General features: G+C 38.4%; 1 protein-coding gene and 14 non-coding genes across 16 annotated transcripts in view; all 15 read left to right on the top strand.

The window, feature by feature from the left end:
* LOC100376837 (uncharacterized) overlaps positions 1–15,442 on the top strand; it is a 93,291-nt gene that overhangs the window by 25,434 nt on the left and 52,415 nt on the right. The window lies entirely within an intron of this gene.
* Positions 9,415–9,497, top strand: TRNAL-UAA (transfer RNA leucine (anticodon UAA)). The gene has a single exon. It is a non-coding gene; the product is annotated as a tRNA-Leu (tRNA).
* Positions 9,795–9,877, top strand: TRNAL-UAA (transfer RNA leucine (anticodon UAA)). The gene has a single exon. It is a non-coding gene; the product is annotated as a tRNA-Leu (tRNA).
* Positions 10,176–10,258, top strand: TRNAL-UAA (transfer RNA leucine (anticodon UAA)). Its single transcript has one exon. It is a non-coding gene; the product is annotated as a tRNA-Leu (tRNA).
* TRNAL-UAA (transfer RNA leucine (anticodon UAA)) lies at positions 10,410–10,492 on the top strand. The gene has a single exon. It is a non-coding gene; the product is annotated as a tRNA-Leu (tRNA).
* Positions 11,257–11,339, top strand: TRNAL-UAA (transfer RNA leucine (anticodon UAA)). The gene has a single exon. It is a non-coding gene; the product is annotated as a tRNA-Leu (tRNA).
* Positions 12,398–12,480, top strand: TRNAL-UAA (transfer RNA leucine (anticodon UAA)). Its single transcript has one exon. It is a non-coding gene; the product is annotated as a tRNA-Leu (tRNA).
* On the top strand, positions 13,159–13,241 carry TRNAL-UAA (transfer RNA leucine (anticodon UAA)). The gene has a single exon. It is a non-coding gene; the product is annotated as a tRNA-Leu (tRNA).
* On the top strand, positions 13,393–13,475 carry TRNAL-UAA (transfer RNA leucine (anticodon UAA)). The gene has a single exon. It is a non-coding gene; the product is annotated as a tRNA-Leu (tRNA).
* Positions 13,627–13,709, top strand: TRNAL-UAA (transfer RNA leucine (anticodon UAA)). The gene has a single exon. It is a non-coding gene; the product is annotated as a tRNA-Leu (tRNA).
* TRNAL-UAA (transfer RNA leucine (anticodon UAA)) lies at positions 14,008–14,090 on the top strand. The gene has a single exon. It is a non-coding gene; the product is annotated as a tRNA-Leu (tRNA).
* On the top strand, positions 14,242–14,324 carry TRNAL-UAA (transfer RNA leucine (anticodon UAA)). The gene has a single exon. It is a non-coding gene; the product is annotated as a tRNA-Leu (tRNA).
* TRNAL-UAA (transfer RNA leucine (anticodon UAA)) lies at positions 14,476–14,558 on the top strand. Its single transcript has one exon. It is a non-coding gene; the product is annotated as a tRNA-Leu (tRNA).
* On the top strand, positions 14,857–14,939 carry TRNAL-UAA (transfer RNA leucine (anticodon UAA)). The gene has a single exon. It is a non-coding gene; the product is annotated as a tRNA-Leu (tRNA).
* TRNAL-UAA (transfer RNA leucine (anticodon UAA)) lies at positions 15,091–15,173 on the top strand. The gene has a single exon. It is a non-coding gene; the product is annotated as a tRNA-Leu (tRNA).

Genomic DNA, 15,442 nt, shown 5'->3' with positions numbered 1-15,442 from the left:
GATATCAATACAGGAATACCCACATGAAAAACAAGTAACTTTATTTTGCTTAGTAAACTCTACTACGTGTATAACACGTCGGCCCATAGGAATAGAACACAAGTACAATAATGATACCATGAGAAAGCTGCGACGTGGTAAAGAACAAATATCATAAGTTAAATTTGTTAACTTCGACAGCAACCGAGAAAAAGAAACACATATACACATATTCTGCTCATATAGTAATTTTAACATCAAAGATTTTGCGAAAACAAGCACTATGATATTGATAGGCAAACAGTATATTTAGTTTTGTTTCAATAACCACACATTCATTGTACATTTCCAGAAATACTAAACATAATTTAGTAATGTATGCATTGATCAGAATTGATTGAATTCATTTGTTATTATCATTAATTTGCTTCAAATACTAACCCACACTCGACTTCCTTCAAAACCGTTATTTTAAATTTAATGAACTAGAATATAAGGTGAATTAACATTGTGGAAATGTGTCCCAGTGAATAACATGATACGATGACATTTTCCATTCTTCTGCGACAAGCTACTTTACAAGTATTATAAATTCAGCGACACTCACTCGACGCATACGAAACATCTCTTCAGTGTAAACTCATATTTCACGAAATGGAAATTCTGTGACTGCCGTCAGATTGAATTTCTACATTTATCAAACGTCGTATAAGCATGTTTATCTTATTATCTTGAGCGATGCGTACGTGATCATTGTACCTAGCAACAATCATATCGAGGGGTTGGTTTCTACCATTAATAAACTGAATTCCGATCGCTGTATAATCGTACCACTTGTAATGCTGACTTTCACAGACTCAATAAAGATCATTTCTTTAGTTTGCTCTCGTGGATGAAATAAACATGCTCTCTAGAATGACACAATCTATAAAGCAAATCGTTAAAAAACGTCTCGAGATTTGACTGTATTGAAATGCAATCACAAATTCAATGAGAGCTGCAGAAGTGAATGCCCAAAATACGCATGTAATTCACTAATCTAAAAACCTCTTGTTGTGACTATTATCTCGGAAATGACGTCAAAGGAGCAACGCGCCAGAACCAATCGATGTAATTACCAGGTGTCGACTGAAAACGTGGAGCGCTTCATCATGGAAAAGATAGTGCGATTTTAGCTAAACCTTGTATTAAACATTCCTGGTTTCCATTCGATCTGTGCTTCTAAATAACATATATCTGAAGCTCTACATGTACACTGTCATGATGCCTGAACACTGGGCCACGCTGCCTACTGCCTTGCTCCCTGGGCTTATCCCAACATCACAGGCAAGAACGCTAACATCGCAATGCAACATAGCCCACATGTAATACACATTGAACAACCGATGTTTTATAGTTCTGTGTACGAGTGAGATAAGACGAACATTTGGGATCATCATTTTGCTATCTCGTTTGTTTATGGATGACAATGATTAAGATCTCGCTTGAATTATGCGTGACGCGTATGAACACAACGAACGGTTTGAGATTCCGATTTCAGTATTGGTATGAAAGAAACATACACCAACATCGAGTATGTATGTACTACTAGTATTTAGTCAACAAATTCTTTTTCACCAAAAACATTGTTTTTTTCTGGTTTCATCCAAAATATTGTAAAAATAAATACTACAAAAACTAATAGAAAACTAGAAAGCACTATGTGAACACAAATCTCCGTCACAGCTGTTAAATACTGTGCTAATACTGATTAATTACCTAATTACCTAACGTCTACTGCTGAAAAAAACCCACAATTATCATCATGGCGTAAGCTTTTAATTTCTTTTTGAAAAGAAAGGCCAAACTGACAGACAAAACGAAAAAAACGCCGGCAAAAACATAACCTTCCTTCGCGTCACCACATCTATGTGTAAAACCTAAGCATGGAGCTAACTTCTTATCTCCAGGATTTGAGAAACAGAAACAAACGAATTGTGTTCCCCCTTAAATAGTTTCGTGCGTGTATGTCCCAGACTTACCCCCTGATGGATTACCCATCACTAACACCAACACCAGCAAACCAATCAGGAAAGACTTTTACCTTCACCATGGATACGCTCTCACAAAACATTGTTCATACTTGAGCAAAACTACTGAAGAAATGACGTCAATAAACACGTCAACGGATGTAATACTTTAACCGCATGTTGATAATCACGTGCGATACTTTTAGTATAGTTATGATACTCCGCCTACTGAAAATACAAAAAAACAAATGTCTATGCGCGGGGCAATGTCCAGTGAAAATCGTCACTGTGGCATTCAACTCGTGAATATCAAAATACGACGTCATGTGGTAATCTGGTAATTGTATTGCGAGATCGGAGCCTATCACAGATTAATTTGCCAAGATAGAAATATATCAATATATTAATTCAAACAAAGTCCCCTCCCCACCATCTTTCTGACAATGAATATTATTATCGGATCGTCGTTTGGGTTTACGAATTGCTACACGTAATCAATTCACCGTGCCTACTTACACTCACGTAGGCAATACGCCTACTCAAATCACGTGATCTAGAATTAGTGACAAACTCAGCCATGTTGAGAGTTCTGTGAAAACACAAACATCTGCTGCCGCGAAGTGATTTCTCCCATGACACTAGCCTGTGAAACTCTCGCTGTGGATCAAACTGTCACGTGACATAGTCCCTTCTCTTGACACAATTTCATCACTTTCACGTGGTATATTCTCGCGACACTCTTTGTGAATTGAACTCTCACGTGAACTTCACTATGTGAACTCTTTCTTGACACATTCTCATGTCACTCTGTGAATTTAACTGTCACGTGGCACGTTTCTGTATTTTTTCTGTGTGAATTGAACTCTCCCGTGACATATGCCCGTGACACTTTGTGAATTGAACTGTCACGTGACACATTTTCGTGACACTTTGTGTGTGAATTAAGCTATCACGTTACATATTCCCGTAACTCTGTCAATGGCACAGGCACACGTTTACACTGACCTAATGGTAACCCATGCGTGTCTCAGTCGATTTAAATGAATGTGGAAATAACCACACTGTAACTATAAACTATTCCTTACATAATCATATGTGATATTCAAGGAAAGTCTGATTACAGCTGATAATATGATATCCAGATTGTGATTGATATCCCAGTATCACGATAATTAGAATGTAGCATCTGTTATCGAGATATTTAGAATATAATACCATTCATTATATTTTGAAACTAGCCCATATCAAGAAGTTGTGACTGTAGACTCTGTCGTGACATAAATATATATAAACCGCCAGTCCGGTATTTAAATTGCTGCAGCTAACGCGGTATTTAAATTGCTGCAGCTAACGCGGTATTTAAATTGCTGCAGCTAACGCGGTATTTAAATTGCTGCACCTAACGCGGTATTTAAATTGCTGCACCTAACGCGGTATATAAATTGCTGCACCTAACACGGTATTTAAATTGCTGCACCTAACACGGTAATTAAATTGCTGCACCTAACACGGTATTTAAATTGCTGCACCTAACACGGTATTTAAATTGCTGCACCTAACACGGTATTTAAATTGCTGCACCTAACGCGGTATTTAAATTGCTACACCTAACGCGGTATTTAAATTGCTGCATCTAACGCGGTATTTAAATTGCTGCACCTAACGCGGTATTTAAATTGCTGCATCTAACACGGTATTTAAATTGCTGCACCTAACGCGGTATTTAAATTGCTGCACCTAACGCGGTATTTAAATTGCTGCACCTAACGCGGTATTTAAATTGCTGCATCTAACGCGGCATTTAAATTGCTGCACCTAACGCGGTATTTAAATTGCTGCACCTAACGCGGTATTTAAATTGCTGCATCTAACGCGGCATTTAAATTGCTGCACCTAACACGGTATTTAAATTGCTGCACCTAACGCGGTATTTAAATTGCTGCACCTAACGCGGTATTTAAATTGCTGCATCTAACACGGCATTTAAATTGCTGCACCTAACACGGTATTTAAATTGCTGCACCTAACACGGCATTTAAATTGCTGCACCTAACGCGGTATTTAAATTGCTGCATCTAACGCGGTATTTAAATTGCTGCACCTAACGCGGTATTTAAATTGCTGCATCTAACACGGCATTTAAATTGCTGCACCTAACGCGGCATTTAAATTGTTGCATCTAACGCGGTATTTAAATTGCTGCATCTAACACGGCATTTAAATTGCTACAGCTAACACGGTATTTGAACTTTCTCAACTCACATGGCTTTTCTCATCGAATTAGAACCAAATGCGGTTATCTGGAGTCGATTTTGACGGACAATTGTTTTAAATCGAATTCATTTATCGCTGACAGGTGTGTTTGCTTTTATTATTTCAGTAATACTTTTTTATTGTGAAAATAACATCGTGACACGTCCGTGTTCGTATATACTGTTAACAAATCACTTGGTAGATATGTCATGTAGTGCAGGCAGTCTTAGTACGGCGATCCAGTCACAATATGATATGCCGTCCTGTCAATATTCCCAGCAAAACCAATTTAGAGATTTTACGTCATTCCATAATCTCTGACGTCACTTAAGTATTTCTAGTCATAATTCAGAGATTGAATTGTATTTAATGATACCTTAAATAAAAGGAGCAGCGTCCGTGTCTGGAGCAATTTCTTCCTACTCCTTGGGCGGACTCACTAAATTGTCAATTATCGATCAAACGTTTTCAAATCCATCGGAGTCGTCGACAGTTTTTGGAGGGGGTACCAGTGTCAACGATGTTGTTGGGATGCCAACATCGACTCGGATGGCGTTGCCGGGGCGCTTGTGGGTGGGTGGGTGTGTGGTTGCCGATTACAATAACGTGTCGGTGCCAGTATCAATAACAGGAAAAGATGTCGTAATTGATAACAGGGTTGGATACCGTTCGGTATAACGGGATGGGGTGCTGACGGCGATATGCTGGGAGGGGTGGGGTGAGGTGGATGCAATGCGAAGCGATGCACTGGCGTGCCGACGCTGTGTGAATTTCAGTTAAAATTGATCTGGCGGGATAGAATATATTTCGAAATAATATACACGAATATTACGGTTGAAAAACTCAGCAGCTTTATCAAAATTCCGGCGTTTTATTCTAACTCTGGCAATTTTACAACGATGCAGAGTAATCTTGAAGGCTGAAATGAACGTCGGTGAAAATGACGTTTCAATGTACGCAAGTGCATACAGACTGATGTGCTGCATCAATTAATACAATATCATGCCCACGAATAGAGCCGAAATTGGAATTCGTGACGAACAATATTGTAAACACTGTTTTCGCAATCGGGCTGGCGGCATTCTCTCTCGTTGGCGTCAATGCATCGTGAATTTTCAAGATGTAATGTTCCGGCTTACTGCCTCCACGTATTTGAGAGGAATGCATGGATAAGAAACCGTGCGACGGCGTCAATGACGAAAGCGAGTTTTTTGGCGTCAAGGGTAAAGGCGCGATTATTAGGGCGATCTCTGTAATAGACGTCAATGATTGAAGGGTGATTTCTCTAGTTTGCGTCAACAATAGCAAGGCAACCTCTTTAGATGGTACGCAAATGACAGAAAGGCAATGTCTGTTGCTTGTGCGTCAATGAGAGAAGGGCGATCTCTGTGGTTATTGTGTACAGTAAAGGCGATCTCTGTGGTTTGTGCTTCAATGACTGTAAGGGCGATCTCTATGGTTGGTGCGCCAAAAACAGAAGTGCGATCTCTGTACTCTGTGTGTCAATGACAGAAAGGGCGATCTCTGTGGTGTGCCCGTCAATCGTAAAGGGCAATCTCTGTGGTTTGCTCGTCGGTGGGAGAAAGGCAATCTCTGTGGTTTGCTCGTCGATGGGAGAAAGGCAATCTCTGTGGTGTGCGCGTCAATGAAAAAGGGGGGTCCCTTTAAGTTAACGGCAGTTGTGGAAAAGCGCTCTCTGTTACGGCAGTTGCTAGAATGGCGATTTCTGCAGTTAGCATCAAAGATAGAAGGGCGATCTATTTAGTTTGCGCCAATGACAGAACGGCAGTCGATGTGTTGAGTTTGATTAGCCACTGTAGTTTGCGTCGGTGATAAACTTGAAAGCGTGGCCGATATGTTACTTTAGGGATGTTCAACAAGCTAAATGTCAAGAGATTGTATTCTTTTTAAATGATAATTACATGATGATGATCACTGCGGGATATTCTCAGCGCATTTCTTTCAGATGAAATATATATATATATATAAAAAGTCACCGCATCACCAAGTTTATCCGGGAGATATTTATTCCATTGGACACTGCAAATGTAATTAATCCTATGGCATCTTTTTATTCTTTCCTTACGAGTACTATGCCGGCCGGGGTTGCGAGATGTGACGCAATACCGCTCCTCTTGTACGTTTCCGATATGTAAATATCGCCAGAGGGCATCGAACGTTTGAATTTCTTAATATTTTAGAGAAAACACAGTGGTAGGTGCATTGCCCGAAAGGCGCGGGTTCTTTGTATATAAGGGAACGGGTGATGAGTCATTGTATTCATCACTGTGACCGTAATTACCGGTAGTTTGCGTATTGTAGAGAGATGTAACTAAGCACGATGTTGGCCTTCGTTTGTCATATAATCTACTATCCGTGTCTGATTCCCTCACAACAAAGTGTCAAAATGGGGTTTAAGCCAAGTGCGTTTATAACATTACTCGCGTGCTTATAATGCCCAGCTCAATATCGATAAGTACTATGATAATTCTCTCCATTTGGAGTCATTTATCGCCGGCATTCCCGCTATACACTAGGTGATGACTGAACGACTTTTATACTCGCTTGGCTGGGTGAATGTTTGGTGACCGTGGCAACAAATGGTATGCAAATATACACTTCTGTACGTGGTCATTCTATTTCTTTCAAACGAGGTGGTTCACTTTGTTCGTTTCATTGTTTAATGTCCACCTAGTGCGTTTCAACCAATCATAATGCTCAATTGCAGGACTTTATTATGCACTACACTGTGACGTGGCGTGACGTGCAGTATGAAAGAGCCACCACGGAGAACAGTACTAAGAAGTCACATACGCCAGGGATGGGTTCCAACTCAGTATAATAATTTCACCAGAATGTACTTTTATATACAATTTGGAGCGGCAAATTTTAAATTTATCTCGACATTTTATCGGTGCTCTGGGTCGATTTTTATATCCCAGAAAAGTCCTCGTACTCTGGATTTATCCTTCACATAAACCACGATACTGCACTTATAGTAGCTCTAAATTATTTTCCATTACAATTTGTTTTTTGCGATCATTATGTCCTTATTTGTGTGATGGCTACGCATGGCAATTGCAATTCGATTACAATAATTCTACAAACATTGCGCAAATGCAGGACGGCGCCTGGGAGTAAATAATCTTTCCTGATTGTTATAATTTAGTGAAAGATTAGCCTGAAATGCCAGAAACAAACACAGTTATCCAATGTTGTATAAGGACTCTGATCAATTTATAATCTATCCTTATTATAAACCTTAAAATAAACATAATTTGTTAACAGCTTGTTCGTTTCCCCCCTTCAGTATTTGACATATATTATGTATTGTACAAACGATTGTTTGGATAGTTATCTATCATATTATATACTTTGATTTCACTCTTTATCAAAATAAATTGATTTGTTTGTCCCTTAAAGGTAAAAAGAAAAGATCAAAATTAAAAAAAAAAAAAACGATGTTATTGTCAGAAATGTAATTCTTTGCAATTGTTCGGAATAGATCAAAGAACAGGTCTAATTGGTCGGAATAAGTTAAACGGTTGTATTACCCCTTGAATCGACGTCATTAAATCTAGGGGGATGCTATTCCGTCATTTGTCTTCACTCCCTGAGCTAATACCACTTCATTCCATTCAGCCATGGACTGTAATTACCGTGCACCCGTCACGAATACCGTGCACGTACGAGATAATAAAATAACGAAAACGACCAGAATTTTTGAAATGAAATGACATTACATGCTAGAGGGCTTCAGAATATTTATGTGAAATAACTTGTACCAGCAAGGGGTTCTGAGAACGAGGTGCAAATGACGCCATTGTCATTCTGCTTGTATTGAGAAAATCAATTAGGTTGTACATTCATTTCGGACCCACAATGCATCACGACTTCGGTCGACATGCCTGCTCAATTAATCAATGTTCAATTCTTCAGTTCAAGAAATGCTAATATGAACACAGTTACCTCTAATTCTAAGTAGGATTCATTAACGTACGTTGCGATTAGATGATATAAGTCATCTATTACAATTTCTCGGACAAAATCATGTGAACCTTTATGGTTTTGACTCACCTACTATAAAACATAACACATTCAATTCATTTGGTGAACTAATTTAAAGGTTATTGATGTTACATTGCATTATGGGATGCTATTTACACGTGACTATGCACACTGTATGATACCCAAGTTCCATACGTTGATTGGAACACACGTAGATCAATCACATCCCATAATTCAATCACATCCCAACCATTCACTTTTACAAACTCTGTAAATCTTTATATAATCTTTATGATAGAACGTGTACATCTAAACAATATTATAATATACTTTGGCTATCATTCACAATATTCTAAGGAAAATGTAATCTCCCCCAGCACCACATCAGATCACGTTCCACAGTCGTTTCAACGCGTTGAGTTTGTCTCGGGTTCCGCGCGGCGTAGTGAAAGTGTAAAGACTATTAATTATACGAAATTCAAACTCTCGCTCTGCGTCGATCATGATTGCGCCACTTTCAAGTTGATTAAACCCAGTAATAATGACATAACTTTGTATTTTAAAACATTTTGAGTGAATCCAGTTAATATCCAGTTAATGGGGTTCTAGTCCTCGTGGGTTCGAATTCCACCCGCACTATACAATTTTGTATGAATCCAGTTGAATGTGTCACTCCTTAAATTTTCACTTTGATTAAACACAGTAATGGCGACATATCTCAAAATTTTAAATCTTTGAAACTCTGTCTAAATAAATTTGTGAAAATATAATCATTTGCCTTCCTCCATGTAAGTGCGGTGGCCGAGCAGTTAAGGCGTTGGACTTAAGTTCCAATGGAAGTTAGTCCTCGTGAGTCGAATCCCATACTATACTATTTTGTGTGAATCCAGTTGAATCTCTCCAAACTACTTAAATTTTGTCAATGATGTTTTAGTGCAAACATGTTTTTCTTTAGGGGTTCTAAAATGTGTCGTTACTTAAATTGTGAAGGCTCTACAACTATTCCCAAAGTTCGCCCTCTAGTGATGACGCATTTCCGTGACGTATATTACCGATTACGCCACTTTGATTAAACACAGTTATGGTGACATATCTCGAAATTTAAATCTTTGAAACTCTGTAAAAATAAATTTGTGAAAATATAATCACTTGCCTCCATCATGTAAGTGCGGTGGCCGAGCGGTTAAGACGTTGGACTTAAGTTCCAATGGACGTTAGTCATCGTGGGTTCAAATCCCACCCGCACTATACGATTTTGTGTGAATCCAGTTGAATCTCTCCAAAGTACTTAAATTTCGTCAATGATGTTTTAGTGCAAACATGTTTTTCTTTAGGGGTTCTAAAATGTGTCGTTACTTAAATTGTAAAATCTTTACAACTATTCCCAAAGTTTGCCTTCTAGTGACGACGCATTTCCGTGACGTATAATATCGATTGCGCCATTTTGATTAAACACAGTAATGGTGACATATCTCAAAATTTTAAATCTTTGAAACTCTGTCTAGATAAATTTGTGAAACTATATAAATTTGCCTCCATCACGTAAGTGCAGTGGCCGAGCGGTTAAGACGTTGGACTTAAGTTCCAATGGACGTTAGTCCGCGTGGGTTCAAATCCCACCTGCACTATACTATTTTGTGTGAATCCAGTTGAATCTCTCCGAACTACTTAAATTTTGTCAATGATGTTTCAGTGCAAACATGTTTTTCTTTAGGGGTTCTAAAATGTGTCGTTACTTAAATTGTGAATGCTCTACAACTATTGCCAAAGTTCGCCCTCTAGTGATGACGCATTTCCGTGACGTATATTATCGATTGCGCCACTTTGTTTAAACACAGTAATGGTGACATATCTCAAAATTTTAAATCTTTGAAACTTTGTCTAAATAAATTTGTGAAACTATAAAAAATGTGCCTCCAGTATGTAAGTGCGGTGGCCGTGCGGTTAAGGCGTTGGACTTAAGTTCCAATGGACGTTAGTCCTCGTGGGTTCGAATCCCACCTGCACTATACTATTTTGTGTGAATCCAGTTGAATGTGTCACTCCTTAAATTTTCACTTTGATTAAACACAGTAATGGTGACATATCTCAAGATTTTAAATCTTTGAAACTCTGTCTAAATAAATTTGTGAAACTATAGAAAATTGGCTCCATCATGTAAGTGCGGTGGCCTAGCGGGTCAGGCGTTGGACTTAAGTTCCAATGGACGTTAGTCCTCGTGGGTTCAAATCCCACCTGCACTATACTATTTTGTGTGAATCCAGTTGAATCTCTCCGAACTACTTAAATTTTGTCAATGATGTTTCAGTGCAAACATGTTTTTCTTTGGGGGTTCTAAAATGTGTCATAACTTAAATTGCGAATGCTCCACAACTATTGCCAAAGTTCGCCCTCTAGTGATGACGCATTTCCGTGAGGGTATATTATCGATTGCGCCACTTTGATTAAACACAGTTATGGTGACATATCTCGAAATTTAAATCTTTGAAACTCTGTCAAAATAAATTTGTGAAAATATAATCCTTTGCCTTCCTCCATGTAAGTGCGGTGGCCGAGCAGTTAAGGCGTTGGGCTTAAGTTCCAATGGACGTTAACCCTCGTGGGTTCGAATCCCACCTGCACTATACTATTTTGTGTGAATCCAGTTGAATGTGTCACTCCTTAAATTTTCACTTTGATTAAACACAGTAATGGTGACATATCTCAAAATTTTAAATCTTTGAAACTCTGTCTAAATAAATTTGTGAAACTATAAAAATTTGACTCCATCATGTAAGTGCGGTGGCCGAGCGGTTAAGACGTTGGACTTAAGTTCCAATGGACGTTAGTCCTCGTGGATTCAAATCCCACTGCACTATACTATTTTGTGTGAATCCAGTTGAATGTGTCACTCCTTAAATTTTCACTTTGATTAAACACAGTAATGGTGACATATCTCAAAATTTTAAATCTTTGAAACTCTGTCTAAATAAATTTGTGAAACTATAAAAATTAGCTCCATCATGTAAGTGCGGTGGCCGAGCGGTTAAGACGTTGGACTTAAGTTCCAATGGACGTTAGTCCTCGTGGGTTCAAATCCCACTCGCACTATACGATTTTGTGTGAATCCAGTTGAATCTCTCCAAAGTACTTAAATTTCGTCAATGATGTTTTAGTGCAAACATGTTTTTCTTTAGGGGTTCTAAAATGTGTCGTTACTTAAATTGTAAAATCTCTACAACTATTCCCAAAGTTTGCCTTCTAGTGACGACGCATTTCCGTGACGTATAATATCGATTGCGCCATTTTGATTAAACACAGTAATGGTGACATATCTCAAAATTTTAAATCTTTGAAACTCTGTCTAAATAAATTTGTGAAACTTTAAAAATTTGCCTCCATCATGTAAGTGCGGCGGCCGAGCGGTTAAGGCGTTGTACTTAAGTTCCAATGGACGTTAGTCCTCGTGGGTTCAAATCCCACCCGCACTATACGATTTTGTGTGAATCCAGTTGAATCTCTCCAAAGTACTTAAATTTCGTCAATGATGTTTTAGTGCAAACATGTTTTTCTTTAGGGGTTCTAAAATGCGTCGTTACTTAAATTGTAAAATCTCGACAACTATTCCCAAAGTTTGCCTTCTAGTGACGACGCATTTCCGTGACGTATAATATCGATTGCGCCATTTTGATTAAACACAGTAATGGTGACATATCTCAAAATTTTAAATCTTTGAAACTCTGTCTAAATAAATTTGTGAAACTATAAAAATTTTGCCTCCATCATGTAAGTGCGGTGGCCAAGCGGTTAAGACGTTGGACTTAAGTTCCAATGGACGTTAGTCCTCGTGGGTTCGAATCCCACAAAAACTATACTACTTTGTGTGAATCCAGTTGAATCTCTCCAAAGTACTTAAATTTCGTCAATGATGTTTTAGTGCAAACATGTTTTTCTTTAGGGGTTCTAAAATGTGTCGTTACTTAAATTGTAAAATCTCTACAACTATTCCCAAAGTTTGCCTTCTAGTGACGACGCATTTCCGTGACGTATAATATCGATTGCGCCATTTTGATTAAACACAGTAATGGTGACATATCTCAAAATTTTAAATCTTTGAAACTCTGTCTAGATAAATTTGTGAAACTATATAAATTTGCCTCCATCACGTAAGTGCAGTGGCCGAGCGGTTAAGACGTTGGACTTAAGTTCCAATGGACGTTAGTCCGCGTGGGTTCAAATCCCACCTGCACTATACTATTTTGTGTGAATCCAGTTGAATCTCTCCGAGCTACTTAAATTTTGTCAATGATGTTTCAGTGCAAACATGTTTTTCTTTGGGGGTTCTAAAATGTGTCATAACTTAAATTGCGAATGCTCCACAACTATTGCCAAAGTTCGCCCTCTAGTGATGACGCATTTCCGTGACGTATATTATCGATTGCGCCACTTTGTTTAAACACAGTAATGGTGACATATCTCAAAATTTTAAATCTTTGAAACATTGTCTAAATAAATTTGTGAAAATATAAAAAATGTTCCTCCAGTATGTAAGTGCGGTGGCCGAGCGGTTAAGGCGTTGGACTTAAGTTCCAATGGACGTTAGTCCTCGTGGATTCAAATCCCACTGCACTATACTATTTTGTGTGAATCCAGTTGAATCTCTCCGAACTACTTAAATTTTGTCAATGATGTTTCAGTGCAAACATGTTTTTCTTTAAGGGTTCTAAAATGTGTCGTTACTTAAATTGCGAATGCTCCACAACTATTGCCAAAGTTCGCCGTCTAGTGATGACGCATTTCCGTGACGTATATTATCGATTGCGCCACTTTGTTTAAACACAGTAATGGTGACATATCTCAAAATTTTAAATCTTTGAAACTTTGTCTAAATAAATTTGTGAAACTATAAAAAATGTTCCTCCAGTATGTAAGTGCGGTGGCCGAGCGGTTAAGGCGTTGGACTTAAGTTCCAATGGTCGTTAGTCCTCGTGGGTTCGAATCCCACCTGCACTATACTATTTTGTGTGAATCCAGTTGAATGTGTCACTCCTTAAATTTTCACTTTGATTAAACACAGTAATGGTGACATATCTCAAGATTTTAAATCTTTGAAACTCTGTCTAAATAAATTTGTGAAACTATAAAAAATTGGCTCCATCATGTAAGTGCGGTGGCCGAGCGGTTAAGGCGTTGGACTTAAGTTCCAATGGACGTTAGTCCTCGTGGGTTCAAATCCCACCCGCACTATACTACTTTGTGTGAATCCAGTTGAATGTGTCACACCTTAAATTTTCACTTTGATTAAACACAGTAATGGTGACATATCTCAAGATTTTAAATCTTTGAAACTCTGTCTAAAGAAATTTGTGAAACTATAAAAAATTGGCTCCATCATGTAAGTGCGGTGGCCGAGCGGTTAAGGCGTTGGACTTAAGTTCCAATGGACGTTAGTGCTCGTGGGTTCAAATCCCACCCGCTCTATTCTATTTTGTGTGAATCCAGTTGAATCTCTCCGAACTACTTAAATTTTGTCAATGATGTTTCAGTGCAAACATGTTTTTCTTTAGGGGTTCTAAAATGTGTCGTTACTTAAATTGTGAATGCTCTACAACTATTGCCAAAGTTCGCCCTCTAGTGATGACGCATTTCCGTGACGTATATTATCGATTGCGCCACTTTGTTTAAACACAGTAATGGTGACATATCTCAAAATTTTAAATCTTTGAAACTCTGTCTAAATAAATTTGTGAAACTATAAAAAATGTGCCTGCAGTATGTAAGTGCGGTGGCCGAGCGGTTAAGGCGTTGGATTTAAGTTCCAATGGACGTTAGTCCTCGTGGGTTCGAATCCCACCTGCACTATACTATTTTGTGTGAATCCAGTTGAATGTGTCACTCCTTAAATTTTCACTTTGATTAAACACAGTAATGGTGACATATCTCAAGATTTTAAATCTTTGAAACTCTGTCTAAATAAATTTGTGAAACTATAAAAAATTGGCTCCATCATGTAAGTGCGGTGGCCGAGCGGTTAAGGCGTTGGACTTAAGTTCCAATGGACGTTAGTCCTCGTGGGTTCAAATCCCACCCGCACTATACTACTTTGTGTGAATCCAGTTGAATGTGTCACACCTTAAATTTTCACTTTGATTAAACACAGTAATGGTGACATATCTCAAGATTTTAAATCTTTGAAACTCTGTCTAAAGAAATTTGTGAAACTATAAAAAATTGGCTCCATCATGTAAGTGCGGTGGCCGAGCGGTTAAGGCGTTGGACTTAAGTTCCAATGGACGTTAGTGCTCGTGGGTTCAAATCCCACCCGCTCTATTCTATTTTGTGTGAATCCAGTTGAATCTCTCCGAACTACTTAAATTTTGTCAATGATGTTTCAGTGCAAACATGTTTTTCTTTAGGGGTTCTAAAATGTGTCGTTACTTAAATTGTGAATGATCTACAACTATTGCCAAAGTTCGCCCTCTAGTGATGACGCATTTCCGTGACGTATATTATCGATTGCGCCACTTTGTTTAAACACAGTAATGGTGACATATCTCAAAATTTTAAATCTTTGAAACTCTGTCTAAATAAATTTGTGAAACTATAAAAAATGTGCCTGCAGTATGTAAGTGCGGTGGCCGAGCGGTTAAGGCGTTGGATTTAAGTTCCAATGGACGTTAGTCCTCGTGGGTTCGAATCCCACCTGCACTATACTATTTTGTGTGAATCCAGTTGAATGTGTCACTCCTTAAATTTTCACTTTGATTAAACACAGTAATGGTGACATATCTCAAGATTTTAAATCTTTGAAACTCTGTCTAAATAAATTTGTGAAACTATAAAAAATTGGCTCCATCATGTAAGTGCGGTGGCCGAGCGGTTAAGGCGTTGGACTTAAGTTCCAATGGACGTTAGTCCTCGTGGGTTCAAATCCCACCCGCACTATACTATTTTGTGTGAATCCAGTTGAATGTGTCACTCCTTAAATTTTCACTTTGATTAAACACAGTAATGGTGACATATCTCAAGATTTTAAATCTTTGAAACTCTGTCTAAATAAATTTGTGAAACTATAAAAAATTGGCTCCATCATGTAAGTGCGGTGGCCGAGCGGTTAAGGCGTTGGACTTAAGTTCCAATGGACGTTAGTGCTCGGTGGTTCAAATCCCACCCGCTCTATACTATTTTGTGTGAATCCAGTTGAATCTCTCCGA

This window comes from Saccoglossus kowalevskii, chromosome 3 (genome assembly GCF_978046115.1).
Source record: "Saccoglossus kowalevskii chromosome 3, keSacKowa6.1, whole genome shotgun sequence".
Taxonomy (NCBI): domain Eukaryota; kingdom Metazoa; phylum Hemichordata; class Enteropneusta; family Harrimaniidae; genus Saccoglossus; species Saccoglossus kowalevskii.
Note: the sequence above shows the minus strand (reverse complement) of the source record. Positions and strands in the feature narration are given on the sequence as shown.